Source organism: Garra rufa, chromosome 14 (assembly GCF_049309525.1).
Source record: "Garra rufa chromosome 14, GarRuf1.0, whole genome shotgun sequence".
In the NCBI taxonomy this organism is placed as follows: Eukaryota; Metazoa; Chordata; class Actinopteri; order Cypriniformes; family Cyprinidae; genus Garra; species Garra rufa.
In genome coordinates, this window is record NC_133374.1 from 18,424,183 (window position 1) to 18,443,789 (window position 19,607).

The following is a 19,607-nucleotide window of genomic DNA, read 5'->3' on the forward strand; positions in this document are numbered from 1 at the left end:
GATATATATCAGGTACAGTCCATGACAAATTTCTCAAGGGAAAAAAAAATCTCTCAGCTAATGCTGTAAAATATACATGAGAGTCAGTTGCTCCTACATTACTATGGGGTGAAAACTTTTGAACAGAATGAAAATGTGTACATTTTTCTTATTTTGCCTAAATATCATATTTTTCTTTCATTTTGTACTGCCCTTCAGAAGCTACAGAAGATACTTACAGGTTTCCTAGAAGTAAAATTTAATAGTATTGAAGGTTAAAATGATTTTTATACAAACGCTTAAATTCTTCTTCAAATTTCTTTTGAAATATAAACATGGTGGCTGTTATAAAAACCTGACAGATTTATTCAAACATAAATTAAACACTGAAGAACAGTCAAGATTATAATGAATGTATGGGGCATATATTTAGCAAAATGCTAAAACTCTAGATGTCTAATGAGTTTTTGCTTACCGAATATGTTTTTTCTGAGGTAAATATGGCGTTAGATGACATTGTTTCATCTTTGAGTGGTTGAAATATTGAATGAGTGATTACAAGAGACAGGATATGGATTTTAGTAAGTTGTACTCTTTCTTTTACCATGCCTTCGGATGTTTATTCACGTCTATTATGTGCTGTAACTGGTATTAAAGCAGAGATGAACAGTTCACATGCCACTTCTGTTGAACTGAGGTGCTACAGTGATCTGTAACTCCACATTAAACAGTGCCAAAATGGCATTTATTGTTTGATTACTAGGGGTGCAACGGATCGCAGATGATCCGTGATCCGTACGGACCGGACCCCACGGTTCGGTACGCATGTGGTTCGCGGATTAACTGTTAAATTGAACCATCATAGAGTAAAAGGGTATGATTTGCATATGTTTCGTCTTGTCAATTTACCCATTCAAACTACTTAAACTGCTGCAGCAAAAGAGAACACGCGCGCTGTTTCTTGATTCTTTTTTTTTTTTTTTTTTTTTTTACCGCTGCCGCACATACCTGAAGCGAGCACGCGCACAGAGAGAGACGCGCGATTCAGACTGCGTGATTCACAGGTTGATTCCTCTTTAAAACTTCTCTTAACATACATACAAAGTTATGTTTAATACCCGTTTTGGTATTCTGGTAAACACAGTCGGTTATGTCTTCAGTGAACCGAAACAGCTGAGAAAGATGCGTGCCAGTATCAGAGACGTGCATTAGGCCTTAAAGAGACAGCGTCCTATAAATACCTGCAGTGAGAAGCACTAGTTATTTTACAATTAAATATTAAATTTCTGCACCTGAATACTAGTGTTATTGATTTTATTAGTAACTTTATTTTGTATTCATCTACACTTTTCATTTTTGTAATTGACTTTATTAGTTCAGCTAGTAGTTTTTGCTGTGGATTAGAAGTACTTAAAGTTAGCATTCAGTAATTATTAAAAAAACAAACTTTTTTGTTTGTTTTGTTTGTTTTTTGCTGATCCGAAAAATGATCCGATCCGTGACTCCAAATCCGTGATATGATCCGAACCGTGAGTTTTGTGATCCGTTGCACCACTATTGATTACTGTAACAAAATGAATGAAATTTGAAATCTGATACTTTGTTTCATATCAAAAGTAACAAAGCACAAAGCTTATTGCGATTTATTGGATGTGAGGTGCACTACAATGTTCCAGTCATTAATTGAAAACAGGCTAGACTAATTGATTTTTGGGATTTAAGAATCAATATCATTTGGTAAAAATGGGAATTGATTAAAATGGAGAAATCATTATTTTTTTATCCAGCCCTAACTTAAACTGTTACCAGCGTTCTTTTGTTTTCCAGAGAAGAAACAAAAAAGTTACACAATTTTGGAACAACATGAGAGTGAAAAAATGATATGCCTATAATTTTCATTTTTAGGTTAACTAAGTTTACTTACGAAAGTTTACTTACACCTTGCAGAATCTGCAAAATGTTAATTATTTTACCAAAATAAGAGGGATCATACAAAATTCATGTTATTTTTTATTTAGTACTGACCTGAGTAAGATATTTAAAAGACATTTACATATAGTCCACATGAGAAAATAACGTTGAATTTATACAAAATTATCCCCTTCAAAAGTTTACAAACGTTTGATTATTAATACTGTGTTGTTATCTGAATGATCCACAGCTGTGTTTTTTTGTTTAGTGACAGTTGTTTACGAGTCCTTTGTTTGTAGTAAACAGTTAAACTGCCCGCTGTTCTTAAGAAAAATCCTTCAGATCCCACAAGTTCTTGGTTTTTCAGCATTTTTGTGTAGAGATTGACCGATGTATCGGTTTTGCCGATTAATCGGCACCGATAGTTGATTGGCCGACCTATCGGTTATCGGCAAAAATCCTTGCCGATAGTTTTTCCGGGTTGCGTTCTTTGCTGAAGCGGCTCACGCTCCACTCTGCTGTCATAGAGTATGAGAGGTTAAGCCCCAGACCAATGTTTAATGTCAGGATTGTTACCATATATTTGTATTGATTTATATCCAGTTGGTGATATTCTTAGCCAGCAAAGTTGCAGATTTAAAGACGTGACGTGAGAAAGCAAACTGTGTTCATTCAGCCGACAGAATCCTGCCGAGTCACAGCGCGCCATAGTTTTAGATTACAGATCTGTCCCAAATCATTGTTAATGTTGATAAAGACTTGACCCTGTGCTGGAAGATTGAGTATTGTGCATTTAAGCAAAATATTTTTTTTATTTCTGTAGCTCTAATAATGTCTGTATGCATCATGTAGAGCTATAATTTATGTTTTAGCCTTTTCGTCAGGCAGCGGAAGCATGGTAGTTGCGCACTTTATTTTACAATGCCATTTTCCTGTTCTTATTTTATTTTAATAACTGATCAACAAAAATATCTATTAAAAATTAAGATAAAAATTATACAAAACGAAATTCGTTTAAGAAGGGATTTTCCACAAATAAAAACGTACAAAGTGGTCGAAAATTGTGTCTGAGCCTCTCCAATTCTCACGGCGTATTGCCGTCCAATTCATACCACGTCCTTTATGACATTTACAAATTACACAAACTTCTTTCGTAATTAACATATTAAACTGAAACAAAACAAATAATATTTAAACATAAATGTAAAACAGAAAAGAAATTGTTTCTGAAATGGCTGCAATTGACGATATAGATCGCACTTTCTCTTTCCGTTTGATCTGTTCTTTAATGTAACCTTTGCCGCTTTTTTATCATTCTTGAAGTAAACATTTGCCAGTTTGGTGATTAAATAAATTGTTTTAGATTCCTGCTTGAACTACACAAGTTTTCCTGTGTGTGTTTGATACCTGCAAGTTATCCGTTAACGTAGCGCTGCACTTTTGTCAGGTTTCATTAAGGGTGGGTAAAAAAAAAAAAAGGTTTCTCGGATGCATCTCAATCCTCTCTTCAATGAGCTTGTGTTTTTCCCGCATATGGCACGTGCACGCGCTAGAGACGCGGCGGGCTTCATTGCACAGGATTTGCACTGTGAGCTACATGTGCATTGTTTGACAGTGTGAACTTCAACCGCAGTTTTTTACTTTACATATGCCTTCATTTCTGCCGTTTGTAATGCAGTACTATTAGATGCACAAAACTCGCGCACTGACAGACTTTCACTTGTGCTTTGTGTTTGTTCGTCCTAAAAAGCTCGATTGCGGATGCGGTTAAATGCACTTGCATTTTCGAATACTTTTATACGAAACTGATGTACAGTACACACAGTCAGTCATGTTTTAGAGCAGGACAAAACATTTGATATATCGAAATCTGTGCATTCGTTTTAATGCAGCCTGTTAAAGAAGCTACTGTCTACGATCTCATCAGTAATAATCAAATGATAAAGAAAAAAGAACACTTATTTTAAATAAGTAACTGTTTAAAAAAGTAGCCTGCTTATATAATGGAAAAATCAATTAGATATAAAATGTAAATGAAAATGTAGCCATGTGCAGTAATATTTAAAACTGAGAATGTGACGCATGGTTATATTTAGTTGATATTGAAAATTTTAATTAAATTGAATCTTAATTTTAAGATGGCAGTAGGCCTACTGACATACAGAGATTCCAAATATAAACAAAAGGCATAAAACCTGCAATTGTACATATTGTTAAAATGTAAAGATTCACACCCCTTTACAATGAGCCCATTTGTAACATTAACTAAGATTGATGAAAGCTGTAGAATAGAAGTGTTGTTCCTTGTTAGAGTCTGTTAATTTCAACATTTACTGTAATATTGTTAAATTTTGAAGTTTATTTGTAAACATTAATGAACTATGAAATAACTTTAATGATCAATATATAATTAATATTAATATTTTTATTTATTTACAAAGTATGGTTTAGTATTTTTTTTTAAATAGTAGATTACTATTTTAGTTGCCGTTCAGTATCCATTTTCAAAAACTATCGGTTAATTAATCGGTATCGACCAGTGTGGTCCAACCTAGCTATCGGTATCGGTAAAAACCAATATCGGTCGACCTCTATTTTTGTGTTTTTGAACCCTTTCCAACAATGTCTGAGGGACTTATACTAAACTATTACAGAAGGTTCAAACGTTCACTGATGCTCCAAATGAAGAAAAAACGATGCATTAAAAGCCAGGGGGTGAAAACTTTTGAACAGAATGAAGATTTTTCTTATTTTGCGTAAATATCATATTTTTTCATTTAGTACTGCCCTTCAGAAGCTACAGAAGAAACTTACATGTTCCCCACAAGACAAAATCATTTAAATTTACCCTGATCTTCAAATTCAAAAGTTCCTCCTTAGATCTTTATGCAATGTGTTTCCTTCTGGAGCATCAGTGAGCATTTAAACCTTCTGTAATAGTTGCATACGAGTCCCTCAGTTGTCCTCATTGTGAAAAGATCTCAAAATCATACAGTCATTGAGTGCGTTTACATGGACCCTCTTAATGCGATTATAATGAGATTTTGGCAATATTGCGATTAAACTTTTCCTCATGTAAACGCAATACTTCGATTATAATAATGCGATTAAGCTCATAATCGCAGCAAGCATAATCGTATTAACATAGGTGGCGCACGCCGATTTTAATCGAAGTATACCGGCATGTAAACACCTTAATCGCAGTATTGCCGCTTTGACCAGAGTGCGCATGCGCTCGTGATTTACACGAATGACGTGCCACGCACTTGCAGACAGGGACTGCTCTACAAAGGGGCTAGGGGGCTATAGCCCCATTAGAATTTTTAATATCTCGATTTAGCCCCCCAACCAGCTGAGATAGAGGAGTAACTGCTGTCTCGTGCTGTTTGTCACAATATCCTTACACACGCGTCATGTGAGCGCAGTTTCGTCCATTAGGCTACATTTAATCCATTACATCATCACTAAGATTGAGACGTGCCGTTCATTTAATTTTTAATATAAGTGTAAAGTATACACAGTTGAATTACGCATTCATATGAATTGTGTTAATGTTGAGCGCACAACCCAGTCTCACGGAGCGCATGGTGCTGTCCAGCTTTGAAGTCTTTCCTTTGCATGTAACAGGTTTTTTCGTTGCTTTGTGTATAGAGCCCTGAATAGGCCTAAAATCTAGCCCAGCTCTTGGCAGAATTCTTGGTAATAGACTGGCCAGACTCCGACCCAAGATCGTCTTTTTGGCCACTTCTCCCAAAACATTTTTTTTTAGCTATTAAAATAGTTCAGTTTTGTATATAGGCCAAATGACAATGTAATTATATTTCGTTTCAGTTTTTTTTTTAAGTTAATTTAGAAAAAAGTTTAAAGCATTTTTTTAAGTTTCTTTTTTTTTTTTTTTTTTTTTTAAGAAGGGACCAGCGGCAGATGGTGAGTTCATATGCTTGATCAATTTAGCTTTCTTAAATCATCACGACTTGCCTAAAATAAAATCTATAGATATTAAAGAGTTCAAGCATATCAAATGTTAGTTTTAAACGTTTAACCTGTATGTGCGCTGTTATTAGACTCATATTCTATCGTCTGTGCGGAGAGTGGAGGCTAAACGCTCGCTTTACTGGACATGAAGTAGCAAGTGTAATCACTTGCATTGCAAACATCTTAAAATACGCTGACTTTTTTACACGTAAAGGTAAGAGTAATAGCTATTATTCGTAACTGTTAAGGATTTATGTATATTTGCGTGCCCTCAAAAACAATACCAACAAATTGATGTGCTTTTTCTATAAAAAAAAATGGAATGGGCTCTCTTCTTCAGGAACAGGAATCTTTAGGCAATCATGAGGCAAATGCGTTAGCCTTGATTGCGGATTTGTGGAACTCCTAAAAAAAATGCGCTGAAGGCGCGCTCACTGCTGCCCGTCGGGCTCGGGCTGGAATGCAGGGCTTGTTTTAAGTTTGTGTCTGTTTTTTTCGTTCGTGTCAGTTTTAAATATAATTTAAAAGGCCGTTTTAAATACAATTTAAATTATACGCTACTTCTGTTAAATATGGTGTGTAGGCTACCAGAGCTGCTTTTCTTTAAAAAGAAAAAAGACACAATTTCTTCATTAAGTAACTTTTACGATATTTACACGAATATCGATTATTTTCTTAGCACCCCCATATATTGTACTAGCCCCCCGTTAGCCCAGTTAGAGAAAATATTCTGGCGCCTGTCTGTAGATTAGAAACGACGATGGCGAAAAAGGCGACACACTTTTAGGGAGCTTAGGAAACTGGACTTTGCGCGATATGAACATAATGCAATTCATGATTGACGGACAATAGGAATAATAGGAATAATGGAAATTCCATGTAAACCGGAGTGAAGAACTTTGCTCTTGACATGTAAACATCATAATGCGATTAAGTCCTTACTCTGATTATTGGAAATAATCGCATTATTCTTGCCCATGTAAACGTAGTCATTGTTGGAAAGGGTTCAAATACACAAAAATGCTGAAAAGCCTAAGAATTTGTGGGACCTAAAGGATTCTTCTGAAGAACAGCAGGCAGTTTAACTGTTCAGGACAAACAAGAGGCTCATGAACAACTATCACTAAACAACAAAAAATCACAGCTATTTTTACCTTGACACACTTAACAACACATTGTTTTCAGAGAGAGACATGAAGCAGTAGCTGAAGACATCAGTTTGATATATACAAACTTAGACCGGCTACCCATCAACCTCTCCCGTTGTACTTGAGCAGTCAAAATGACCCAAATGCACATCTCTAGCTCATCTCCTCAAATAGCATTTTCTAACACATCTCATTATGTCTTACATTAGCCACCCATGTCATAGAATTCGTTCAACCAGCTGCTTGCCAAACAAATCTGTAATTTTTCATTTCGCCATGAAAACAGAGGAAACAAACGTCAGGCTTCATTAGGCAGCATCATGTCTCAGCTGTCTCCATTGATTTTTCTTACTCTTTGTTCTTATCTAGTCAATTCTTGTAATGGTAAGAGTTAGCTGCCGTGAGTCATTAGTGAAATAAACATCGTGATTCTTTACTTTCTCGCTGCTCAGAGCTTTTTGAAGTTGCTTTCAAGCTTAGTTTTAAATAATGTAGCCCTATTTATTAATATCTCATGTTCTTTGTGTAAAGGTCCATACATATGTGAAACTTAAAGAGGCTCTTAGCTTCAGTCTAATGCTGCTGAGATGTATTCTCCTCAGTGCTCGTCTTGTGTTATATTTAGTTTCTGAAAGCTCTGTTAGCACTTGTTCAGTGTGACGTGGAAGGAGGACAGTGGACTTTCTGCAGGGTTTGCTGGTGTGGTAGCTGACACGTCCAAATCAAATTTACATACACAATATTTCTCTCCTGTGATTTATTGCCTCTGGCATATGCAATTACACAGCAATTACATATCGATTTACTTTTCCATATTGAGTGATATCAGTGATGTAAATCCACTGTAAAAAAGCCCCAACACACAACCAAATGTCAATTTCCATAAAAACATGACATTCCCATATATTATTGCGTTCTCAGAGCTGTTTGTTGTCCTGTGTGGATGGCGTTTTACCCCAGACTGTGCATGCTAGTATTGCTCAAGATAATTCACCCTTCACCTCAATTATTCAGGTGGCCTTTTCTCACATTTTGGTTTTCCTCCCACGTGAAATATGATTGGTCTGTTGGACGGCACTCAGGGGGATGGAGACTTAAGCTGATGCGACAGAGCGATAAATGAGCTAAATAAGAGGCATGCGATGACCCAACCAAGCCCCTATTAGCTTAGTTTTCAAGTGTCTTGTGCCACAATGCTTCTTCCTGCAAGATGAAAGCGATGTTAGCTTTAGGCGGTCCCTTTAGTGAAATTGCTCGTCATGCGTAAACGCTTCTCTCAAGACCAGTGCCGTGATTAAAACTATGACTCAGTCCAAAAGTAATGCACTCATTATACTGAAAAATTGAATATTAGTTCTACATGCAGGTTCATGTCTGCGGGAAATGAGAATGATTTTGTTAATCCTCAAACTGCTGAATGTTGTTTGAATAAAAGTGTTCTTTTATTTCTGTATAATTTGAATTTGGATTATCCGAGGATAGTGTTGACTTTATTAAAAACTGGGTTAAATTTTAAATATTTTCTATATTTTTGACAGTTTTATTAATAGTAATAGACTATCTTCTTTGTTTTGCAGCTTACACTATTAAGTCCCTGTGTGGCATTCTTCATTCATAAAATGTTTTAATAAAAATAGCAATATACACTACCAGTCAAAAGTATTTGAACAGTTCGTTTTTTTAAAGAATTCTCTTTGGCTCACCAAGCCTGCATTTTTTGATCCAAAGTACAGCCAAACAGTAAAATTTTGAAATATTTTTACTATTTGAAATAACTATTCTATTTGAATATATTTTAAACTTAATTTATTTCTGTGATCAAAGCTAAATTTTCAGCATCATTACTCCATTGTTCAGTGTTACATGATCCTTCAGAAATCAATCTAATATGTGCATTTGCTGTTCAAGAAATAATTATTAATATTATCAATATTTAAAACAGCTGACTACATTTATTTCAGCATTCTTTGATGAATAGAAAAATCCAAAGACCAGCATTTATCTGAAATAAAAAGCTTTTGTAACATTCTCATTTCCCAAAAGATTTCTGTTTCAGATAAATGCTGTTCTTCTGAACTTTCTATTAGTTTAGTTTAGTCACTTTGTTGTCCACAAGTGGAAATTTGTCTTTGGCTTGACCACAAAAATATATTTAACATCATCACACAGATTACATAAAAGACAACAAGTAACACAATCACCCTTACTCACACTCAGATCCCAGTATTTAAAATTCACAAATGACATTTGATTTAAAATTTCCTTGCATGGGGTGGCCTAAAATGTCTTTTTGATGATAAAAGCTGAAATTTAATATTCAAAGGATGAGTGCAATCTTCAATTATAAGCTGGGCTTTTTGTTTGACTTTCGTTTGATAGATTTCATTCAATTGTCTTTGTGCAATTTGAACTACTCGACCCAGTTTTGGCTTTTCTTTAACTGGCAAAAGCCCATACCACATTGCTCATATTAAAACATATACCACTCTCAACAAGATTCTTTTAAAGCATCTCTAAAATATGGTGACTCACACCAAAATTCAACATTTCCAGCAAATGTAAATTTACTATCAATAAATGTTACAGAAAATAACTTCTGACCGCCTCTATTTGATGTCCATCAAGTACCAAGGGTTCTAACCCTTGAATAAAATGTAATTTTATACCTATTAATGACTAGTTATTTGGTTTTGTTCACATTTATGTCCAGTGAACTCAGTTTAAACCTATTTTAAAACAAATTTATGTAAAACAGCATGTCTCACACTGTTCCAACTTTACTCAACCGTATTAATCAACAAGTATTAATCAAAGAAGTCTGAAAAAAATCTACTCTGCTGTTTTTAACATAATAATAAATGTTTTTTAAATCAGATTATTGGAATGATTTCTGAAGGATAATGTGGCTGGAGTAATGATGCTAAAAATTCAGCTTAAAATCACAGGAATAAATTACATTCTAAAATGTATTCAAATAGAAAACAGTCATTTTAAATTGTAAAAATGTTTCAAAATTCTACTGTTTAAGCTGTACTTTGGATCAAAAAATGCAGGCATTGTGAGCAGAAAAGACTAATAAAATAAAAAAACATGAAAAATCTTACTGTTCAAAAACTTTTCACTGGTAGTGTATATATGAGCAATATCACGTAGTTAATCATAGTGTGCCAATATACAGCCATATCGCACGTCTACGAGTGTGATATTGCGGTTATACAACAGTTCGACGGCACGAGTGTGTAAATACACAAGAAACAACAACAGAGTGTCTTTAAAAACCTCTTCTGTGCAAACTACTTCCTTCCGCCATGGATTCAAATCTCAGTTTGACAGTTTAACAGCTGAGCACAAGCCTCCATTACTAATTCAAAAACATCACTTTAGAATTAGAGAAATCAGAAGAACTGGCCAAGGTAAGGCTGCTCTCAATGGGTTCATGAGTGTCAAAAAGCTGCTGGTGCCCTGGAGCACACATCTCCGAAAACGTCAAAGCAAATTTTCAAATAGACGTTATCTTTATTAATAAGCCACATATTTGAAATCTAAACAAGTATTTTCTTGCCTAAAAACTCTTAAAACTACATTCTATGACACATCAGTATTATTTATAAAATTATAGTAGATTTGGGCATCCACAATAACCCTCAGTATGAGAAATTCCACAAGTGGAGTGATACTAACAGTGAAACGGTTGGAGTTCTGTTATCACTAGAATATCACCCTCCTCTCAGCCAATCAGATTCGAGGACCAGAGTCATCAGAAAAATAAATGATATTGACACTACGTCTATAACTATATCGCTTATAGCCGTAATATCTTCTCAATCTTATCTTCAAGTGGAAATTTTCTCTTTCTAAACTTAGCATTAATTATATTGAATCCCGGTCTTATTTCCCCATAGTCCATTACAGTTGAGACATTTTATTGACAGGATTAAGTGTACACTGGAGTCTGTGGGCACTCAAGGTTTCCAGATTAATTAGCCTGTCAAATAGGGGGCTTTCTACCCGGTGTGCTAAAGACTGATGTTAATTAGAAAACAGTGCCGAAGCTACTTTCACATGCAGCTAGCGGGGGGTCCTCTCATCCAGATTCCAGCCAGCTTGACTTCAGTAAAGCCGTCTGGATGCTGTCTGATCCTGTCGTGGAGTAAAATAGAGGGTTTCTTGATTGATCTGTGTGCACTACGAAAACACTGGACTGACAACTGTGGTGTCCTGCCCAATATTGACATCCTGTAGCATCCATCCTTCAAATATTACAATTAGCTGTCAGAACATTGGACATTTGGTTAACCCTTCTACGTCTGGAACTTTGAGGCATCTTAGACACACTGGCGTTAAATTTCATTGACATAGTACATGCTTAGTAATGTCATGTCAATTTTTATTGAAATCGATGTGGAGCACAGTTTGTTTGGCATGCATAGTTATTAGTATGATGGACATTTCTTTAATATCCTTTCTTTTTTGCATTAAAGATGAGCTAGAGCTATTTTGATGGTCTTTATATAAAGTCCATTGATGTCAAATCTCGTAAAATCAACAATACAGCTTGTTAGATAAGCTAGAGACGCGATGATTTTTTTCCTTAGAAGTACCTGTAGCTTTTATTCTATGTTTGAATGCCGTCTGGCTTTTTATCAGCCAAACAAGCTCTTTGTGTCCTGCTGTACTTGACTGGCTTCTAAACTCACAGAGGTTGAGGGATTGCTTTTATTCCATCTGCTCCCCTTGATGTGAAAGCAGTAGGTACGTTTTAAGATATGACTTATGTATTATCCATGATACCTTTTTTACTTTTCATAGCAAGATGATAATGATTCTATAAATCAATTTAATGGAGACTCATTAGGACATTTAAACCAGACTCTCCAGTTAATTGCAGTTCCTCACAGATAGAAATCTCATCAATCTCTGATCTAAAGGATCTGGGGAGCCTTCCCTAAGGACTACCTGATTGGCGACGTAATTGACGACCTGATTATTTAAGGAATCATATGCGTGACTGACAGCTGGAGCCACACCAGACAGTTTAGGGATTTGGAGACTTTTGTGACGCTCTCTATAAACATAAACTCACGTCTTGGCAACCAGTTATGTCCCCATGCAGCAGCTATGGGCTGAGGTTTTGTTTTTGCGCATTTACTCTTTCAGGTAATTACTTTTCAATCATTGACATTGCTCAATCATCTTGATTACATGTGCGTTAGCTGAGTGAGGGCGTCCGGAGGGCAGTGATTGTTTATGTGCGCACAGATGGAAGTTGAAGTAGAGTCGAGGAGTAAGGGTGCATGTTGGCAGAGCTTGGGTGAAGGACCCTTGAAAGCCACCTCCTCTCTCTGGCTTTCTTTCTTTCTGAAGTTTTCCTCAGTACCTCCATTCTCTGTCCACTGATTGAATTCAATCAGGGTAAGTATGATGGACTCCAGTAGGTTAGTACTTGAGATTTAAAGCTAGAGCTGTGTTTTGAAGTCATTTTTTCATGAATGCATTTTTCCAGTGATTATAAATCTGTGTGCATGCATTTATGCTTCCTCCATGTAATCAGCAGCTTAGATGTGCTTACAGTGGTTTTCAACCAGGGGGCCACTTCCACATTATTTAAAGGCAAAATATATTCAAATATCCAAAAACCACTAGAACAGCGTTAGTAGCATTATAACAGAACGATCAACATGCTCAAATGTGTCAAGCATGGTAAAACAGCACTGCTTTTTCCTACATACACATGATCGGAAGAAGCTAAAGCTAAAAAGCCTTTAATATATTAGCTCATCCATGGACATGATTTCTGCCCGAGTCCCGACGGATTGCATCAGCTGTGGGGATGATGATTCCACACTCAAAACACGGCATCTTCAAACTAGGCCTTTGTTTCTTTGTTTGTTTTGAATATGCACCCTCTAGCAGCGAAAACTTACTGTGCCTTTAACTTATATTATTTTCCCCTCATATGTCATTTATGAGCAAATCTCACAAAGCTGTGGCCAGTTGTACAGCTCACCAACATCAGCAGCAACAATATATAGCAGTCACGTAGCCACTAGTCAACCGATAAAATCTTGCTCTTGAGCTTAATATTGATCTGAACTTTCTTGACTTATGATTTGGCCAGCATCTCAAAGTGTTTGGCTGCCAGAAATATATTTCACTTTCTGTCCATTTTTGCTCAAGTTTTCAAATGTTAATCACCTAGTCAGCTGTGTTGTGACAAAAACAAACCCTACGCAGTCCGGTTTCTGATTAGACCTCAAGCTCTGGCTGAATAAATTAGAATAGACCACTAATTAATGCTGAAAATTAGAGCCCTAGCCTCTGTCGGCTGATGGAATCACACTCGCTATCTGCTCGGCTTATCTGAGGGACCGCGGCTGACGGTCTGATGTCGCTTTTAGTTCTTCGCAGACACAGCCCCTCCGTGCCTCACCAAAGCCAGACACTCGAACACACCTCATCTGTATTCTCCCCGACACAAGCTCCTGCCAAGTCGTTTTTTAACATATGCCTCTTGTAGGCACAATCTCCCTCACTCTCTAATTTCCATTTAATTACTTTTCGGTCCTTTTCTTTCTCCATTTAACCACAGAATGCCCCAAACAGGGAAAACCAAAGACACATAAAGCTAAGAAACAATACGTTGACTCCACAGAGAGAAGGAGCAAGGCTCAGAGCTCACAATTGCTACATTGACTTGTACAGTATGTATCTGCAAGCGCTGAAGGACACTGATACCAGACTGTGACAGATTTTGCTTTTCTGAGAACAATGTGTTTGTGGTCCAACATTAACACTTGCCAAGTGCTAAAACCAAGCAAAATTTGCCTTTGGCAAGAACATAAAGTGGAATTACTCACCAGTTGGCTAACTGCAACATTACAGTTGAAGTCGAAAGTTTACAGACACCTTGCAGAAACTACAAAATGTTAATTATTTTACCAAAATAAGAGGAATCATACAAAATTCATGTGATTTTTTTTTTATTAAGTACTGACCTGAATAAGATATTTCACATAAAAGATGTTTACATAGAGTACACAGGATAAAATAATAGTTGAATTCATAAACATTCCCCCATTTAAAAGATTACATACGCTTGATTCTAAATACTGTGTTGTTACCTGAATGATCCACAGCTGTGGTTTTGTTTATTTAGTGATAGTTATTTATGAGTACCTTGTTTGGTTTGGTTATTTGGTTTTTTAGCTTTTTTGTGTATTTGAACCCTTTCCAACAATGACTGTATGATTTTGAGGTCCATCTTTTCACACTCAGGACAACTGAGGGATTCATATGCAACTATTATAGAAGGTTCAAATGCTCACTGATGCTCCAGAAGGAAACACAATGCATTAAGCGCCATCAAATTTAAAGATCAGGGTAAATTTTACTTATTTCATCTTCTGGGAAACATGCAAGCATCTCCTGTAGCTTCTGAAGGGCAGTGCTAAATGAAAAAGGTTTGATATTTAAGCAAAATAAGAAAAATGTGCACATCCCCTGGCTCTTAATACTGTACATTCAAATAGGGTTAAAATACACACAAATCCTGCAAAACCAAAGAATTTGTGGGACCTGAAAGATTTTTCTAAAGAACAGTGGGCAGTTTAATTGTTCAAGACAAGGCGCTCATGAACAACTATCACTTAACCCCCCCCAAAAAAATAAAAAAAACAGCTGTGGATCAGGTCAGGAGTACCAATCAAGTGTATGTAAACTTTTGAACGGGGTAATTTTTAGAAATTCAACCAATTTTTTGTCTTGTGGACTATATGTAAAAGCCTTTTATCTGAAATATCTCATTCAGGTCAGTACTAAACAAAAAAATAATATGAATTTGATATGATCCCTCTTATTTTTGTCAAATAATTAACATACTGCAGATTCTGCAAAGTATACTGTATGTAAACTTTTGACTTCAGCTGTATATGGTTTAAGATGAATAGTAAGAACGATAGCCTTGCCCTCCATAATGTTAGTTATGTATTCCTGTAGCTTCATAACATTATGGTTGAACCACTGATTCTGTCTAGGGTCAGAAAGCTCTGGGGTTTCATCAAAAATATCTTCATTTGTGCTCTGAAGCTGTACAAAGGTCTTACAGTTTTGAAACAATATGAGGGAAAGTAATCAAAGACAGAATTTTGATCTTAGACAGAGTTGATCTTAGTTTTGACAGATTTTTAAATCACACTATGAGTGTACCTCAATACAAATGTTGCAGCAGAATCTCTAGTGGCTGACACATTTCTATCCTACAATTGGAGATGAATGCTGTTGTTGCATCTAGCTTGAATAAATGAGCTTGTTCAGCTTGTTCACACTACACACCTGTTGTGATGTGTCCTCACAGGTTGATGTGTTTCTGTAGTGTGAGAATGTGAAGGTGGAGAGATAGGGATGGCGGTGGACAGGTGTTAGACCTGGACTCATCAGTTGTGCAGTGAGGATGCCCAGACTTGTCCACACACAGCAGAGGGTACAGATGCTCCAGGCCAGTCACTCCAATCATGTACTCACTTACACAGACTCGAACTTGGGTGGAATTCAGCTTATGTGCTTTTCGCTGTGAGTTTGAGGCAATATATTTGTATGTACGTGTGTGTGTGTGAGGCAGATAGAGAGTTTGTGTTTTGCCTTAACATTGGGGTCAGTGTTAGGGTCAGATTGTTGAATGTATTTCCACTGAACATATTGCTGTCCACGGCGAATTTGACGAGAAGCTGGAATCTGTTATTTTTAACATTCTGCACCTGGAATTTGGTACAGGCAGGTGTGTTCCCTGGCAAGCAGATGGTTAGAAGTGTCCGCTGCGCTCTTCCTGAAATCGCACACTTTTCCCATGTGGCAGTGACACCAAACTCCTTGTGACAGTAATGCATTGCGAGTGACAGCCTGTAACTGTTTCACAGAACGTCAATCACATCACGCTGAAGCAGTCCATTCAAATACTACTTGGAAGGCCATACTAGAGCGCTGCATTAGTATAGCAAATCTTGCAGGAGAGGGTGGTTTTATCCAAACTGCAGGCGGGAATAGGTGTTCAAAAATTGAAAGTAAAAGTGAAAGCTCATTCAAAAGTAATTTAAATACCCCGCATATTGATAGTGGCTCCCTGATGCGTGGAAATTATATGCAATATTAGAATGTTTGCAAAGGCAGGACACTCACATTGCGAGAGCGGCTGGTAATGGTCAGAAATTCAGTGGGAGCGAGATTATTTGTGAGTGCACACCAAAAGTGGATTAAATTATTTAGTATTTTAGCAGATGAGATTGCTATGAACACGTTAATTCATGAATCACTTTTTTGAGCAGAAAAGTTTGGTGACTCAAAGTCCCTGATTGCCCTACACACTAGTGCTGCACGATTCTGAATAAAATGAGAATCACAATTTTTTTGCTCAGAATAATGTTCACGATTCTCTCACGATTCTGGAGAACTTTTTTATTTTAAAGATTTACTCCTGAACATTAGGTTATCAAACAACAGTAAAATAAGACTAAATAAACTTTGCTTTAATGTAAAGAAATGTAATGAAAATGTAATAATGTAAAAAAAAAAAAAAAAAAAATCACCATTAAACATTAAAAAATAAACATACAAAGGTATTATGTCAGAGTAAAGCAATTTAAAGATTCTTAGCTAGAAACAGCCGATCAACATTTTATGGCTGTCACCGTCCACTCTGTGGGATGCCCAAGTTTACTTCACCATTTTACAAATAAATCCTAATCTAATCATGACAAACTATATATCGTTGGAAAGGTCTAAGGCTCCTAAATAGATATTTGACGTGTTACAAATTATGTAGGAAAATAAATTATGACAAGAGTTTCATAGATTAATTTTTGACAAGAGTGCACCTCAAAAATCTACTTCATAACAGGAGTTCTGACCTTTTTCACAAACAGACTTTCTTGTTGCCTTTTTCCCTATTACACTTTAGAAATAATAAGAAATGATATATCAGATGAAAACTTAAAATTTCAAAATTCATCCTTTGGAATGCCATTTTAAAATCAGACATTGCATTAACATGGAAAATGTACATCAAATTCATATTACTAAATGTTCTTGTCCATGGATTATAAAGATTTAAGATTCGATTCTTCATTTTCACGTCTCCGTTCAAAAATGGGAGTAACAGTTAAGGAGTTAATGGATCGTCATGCTCATATGGTTCCATTGCTCTGCTGGTCCATAAATCTGGCACGATCAAAGTACTACTCTTTCAATATTCAAATTGCTAATAGAGACCGAATTTTCCAAGCATGATACAGAGCTATCTACACAACTACACAACATAGCCCACATACTAATAACAGCCTAGATATTTTATGTAGCTTAATTTGCGCGCATTGGGGAGTCGCTCTCTAAATGCAAATAGCTTTTGAATGCGCGTGCGGGTTTTATTTTTGGTTTCGTTTTAACGACCGCGTGAAACTCTCGACGGCGCTGACTCTGAGCGTGCATTCTACAATACCCGAGATTACTTTAACAAAACCATTTGAAAGTGAGTGGAAACCAACAGGATTTTGAAAAGCGTTTCCCCAGTGGAAATTACGCCGCTGCATGAGTGGAACTCTGCCGCTGAGTCATTTGATGTGAATGAATGCCGCGTTGTACAGTACATTGAGACAGAGGCGCCATGAATTGCATCTGACAGAATGTGCGCTTAAGATGTTTAAGTAGTTATGTAATGTTGGAGAGAACGCCGAACCTGTCACTGCATCAGCTCACAGCAGTCTGTGCAGTAATTAGGCTAGCAAAAGTTTTGTAAAATATAAATAAAATATAATTGGCTGAATCGTATAAATGCTGGATTAAGATCATGAGGGGGGGTCGAATCGAGATCGCGATCTTTTAACGATTTATTGTGCAGCTCTACTACACACCAAGCGCAGTTACTGTGGGTTCTTAAAAAAATAAAATAAAAAAAGCTTGGTGTTACTGTAGATTTTTGTGTAAATAAAAATATAAAAATACAATAAAATAAAATAAAATAAAATGATTTCTGTAGGGTTTTAGGGGTATGTTTATGCATTAATAAAATAAATAAAACAAAAACAAAACTACGTTAAAAATAAAATAGTTGTTAGGGGTGTGTTTAGAAGGGCTTTTTTTCACTCCAAGTCCCTGATTGCCCAACACAAATTCCAAGCACAGAGTTACTGTGGGTTCTTAATAAAATAAAATAAAATAAAGATTGGTGTTACTGTAGATTTTTGCATACAAAAACAGGAATAAATAAATAAAATAATATATAATAATATAATATAATAATATAAAATAACATTGTTACTGTAGGTTTTTAGGGGTGTGTTTAAAATGTATTTTTTACTAAGTCCCTGATTCCCCAACACAATTTTCAAAGAGATACTTTGGGTTCTTTAAAATAAAATAAAATAATAAACAAAAAAAGAACATTGTTACTGTAGGTTTTAATAACAAAATCATTGCCTGGTAATGTTTTCAGTATTTCTAATAATATAATTACAATATAATTATGCTATAATTATGACAAAGCTTCTTTTTTCAGACTCGTTTTGGATTAACAGAAACTGGCAGTATTGATATATTCTATTTATTATTGTGTTTCCAGAAGTGTGAAGAACTGTATTCAATAAAAGCAATACTTATTGATGCAGAAAACTATGATTTGAGTTCACATCTTGATTTTGTGTTAATTTTCACATAATTTTGCCATTACAGTTACGTTATTTTGATATCATACAAATCTTTTTTTTTTTTTTTTTTATATACTTATAAGTCATCCTGTGGGCAATTTTGATGTTTGTTGAGGCCTCCTAGTGGGCCCCAGCCTCTTGAGAACTACTAGTCTTTTTGCATCTCATCTTCATCTGCATAAGTTCAGAATTTCTTAGAATTTTCTTGTTGCTTGCTCAACTTCTTTATCAATCCAATTACTGCGTATGTCAATTTATGCATTTTTGGCTGTCTATGTGATCAAAGCAGCATTTCATGATTGATATCATTTGTAGCTCTCTTCAGTTGAATTATGCTCTTCACTTCTCTGTTCAGTCTCTGCATGAGCTCAACCAATCGCAGAGTTAAAGGCAGCCTGCGGCCGCTGTCAACCCAGGTGTATTTTTGGCAACACGTTCATGTTTATCTCCACTTTAAATGCATATCTGCATTCTGAACAGCCTCTTCTCTCAATCTCTTTTAATCTCTATTTCACTCTTTTTTTCTCTGTCGCTCAATTCTCTTGTTCATTCTCTGTCTTTCCTTGATCTCTTTCTATTTATCTCTCTCTCTGTTTTGACACTTCACTACGTCATGTATTATTGACCAATCCTACCTTAGCAACTGTTGCCATCCATCAGATTATAAAACAAGCTTTTGCTTTCTCCTCAGGCTAAATTACACCTAATTTAGCAGATTTTAGTGTTTTTGGCAGAATGGTTTTTGAGTCAAAATACCTGATTCAGTTCACTTTCCTGTGAAGGAAGATAGTTGTTGGTTAGATGTTTTATTGCTTGCAGTGGTCAAATCTTTCTGTCCATCTCCTTCTTTTCTCTGTCACATTCTTCACATGCCCTCCCTGTCTGTTGCTGTCTGTCTTTCTCT

The 19,607-nt window shown here is 36.0% G+C and overlaps 1 protein-coding gene across 1 annotated transcript in view; it reads left to right on the forward strand.

Annotated features, from left to right (window-relative positions):
• pitpnm3 (PITPNM family member 3) overlaps nucleotides 1-19,607 on the forward strand; it is a 121,581-nt gene that overhangs the window by 40,219 nt on the left and 61,755 nt on the right. The gene's annotated exons all lie outside the window — the stretch shown is intronic.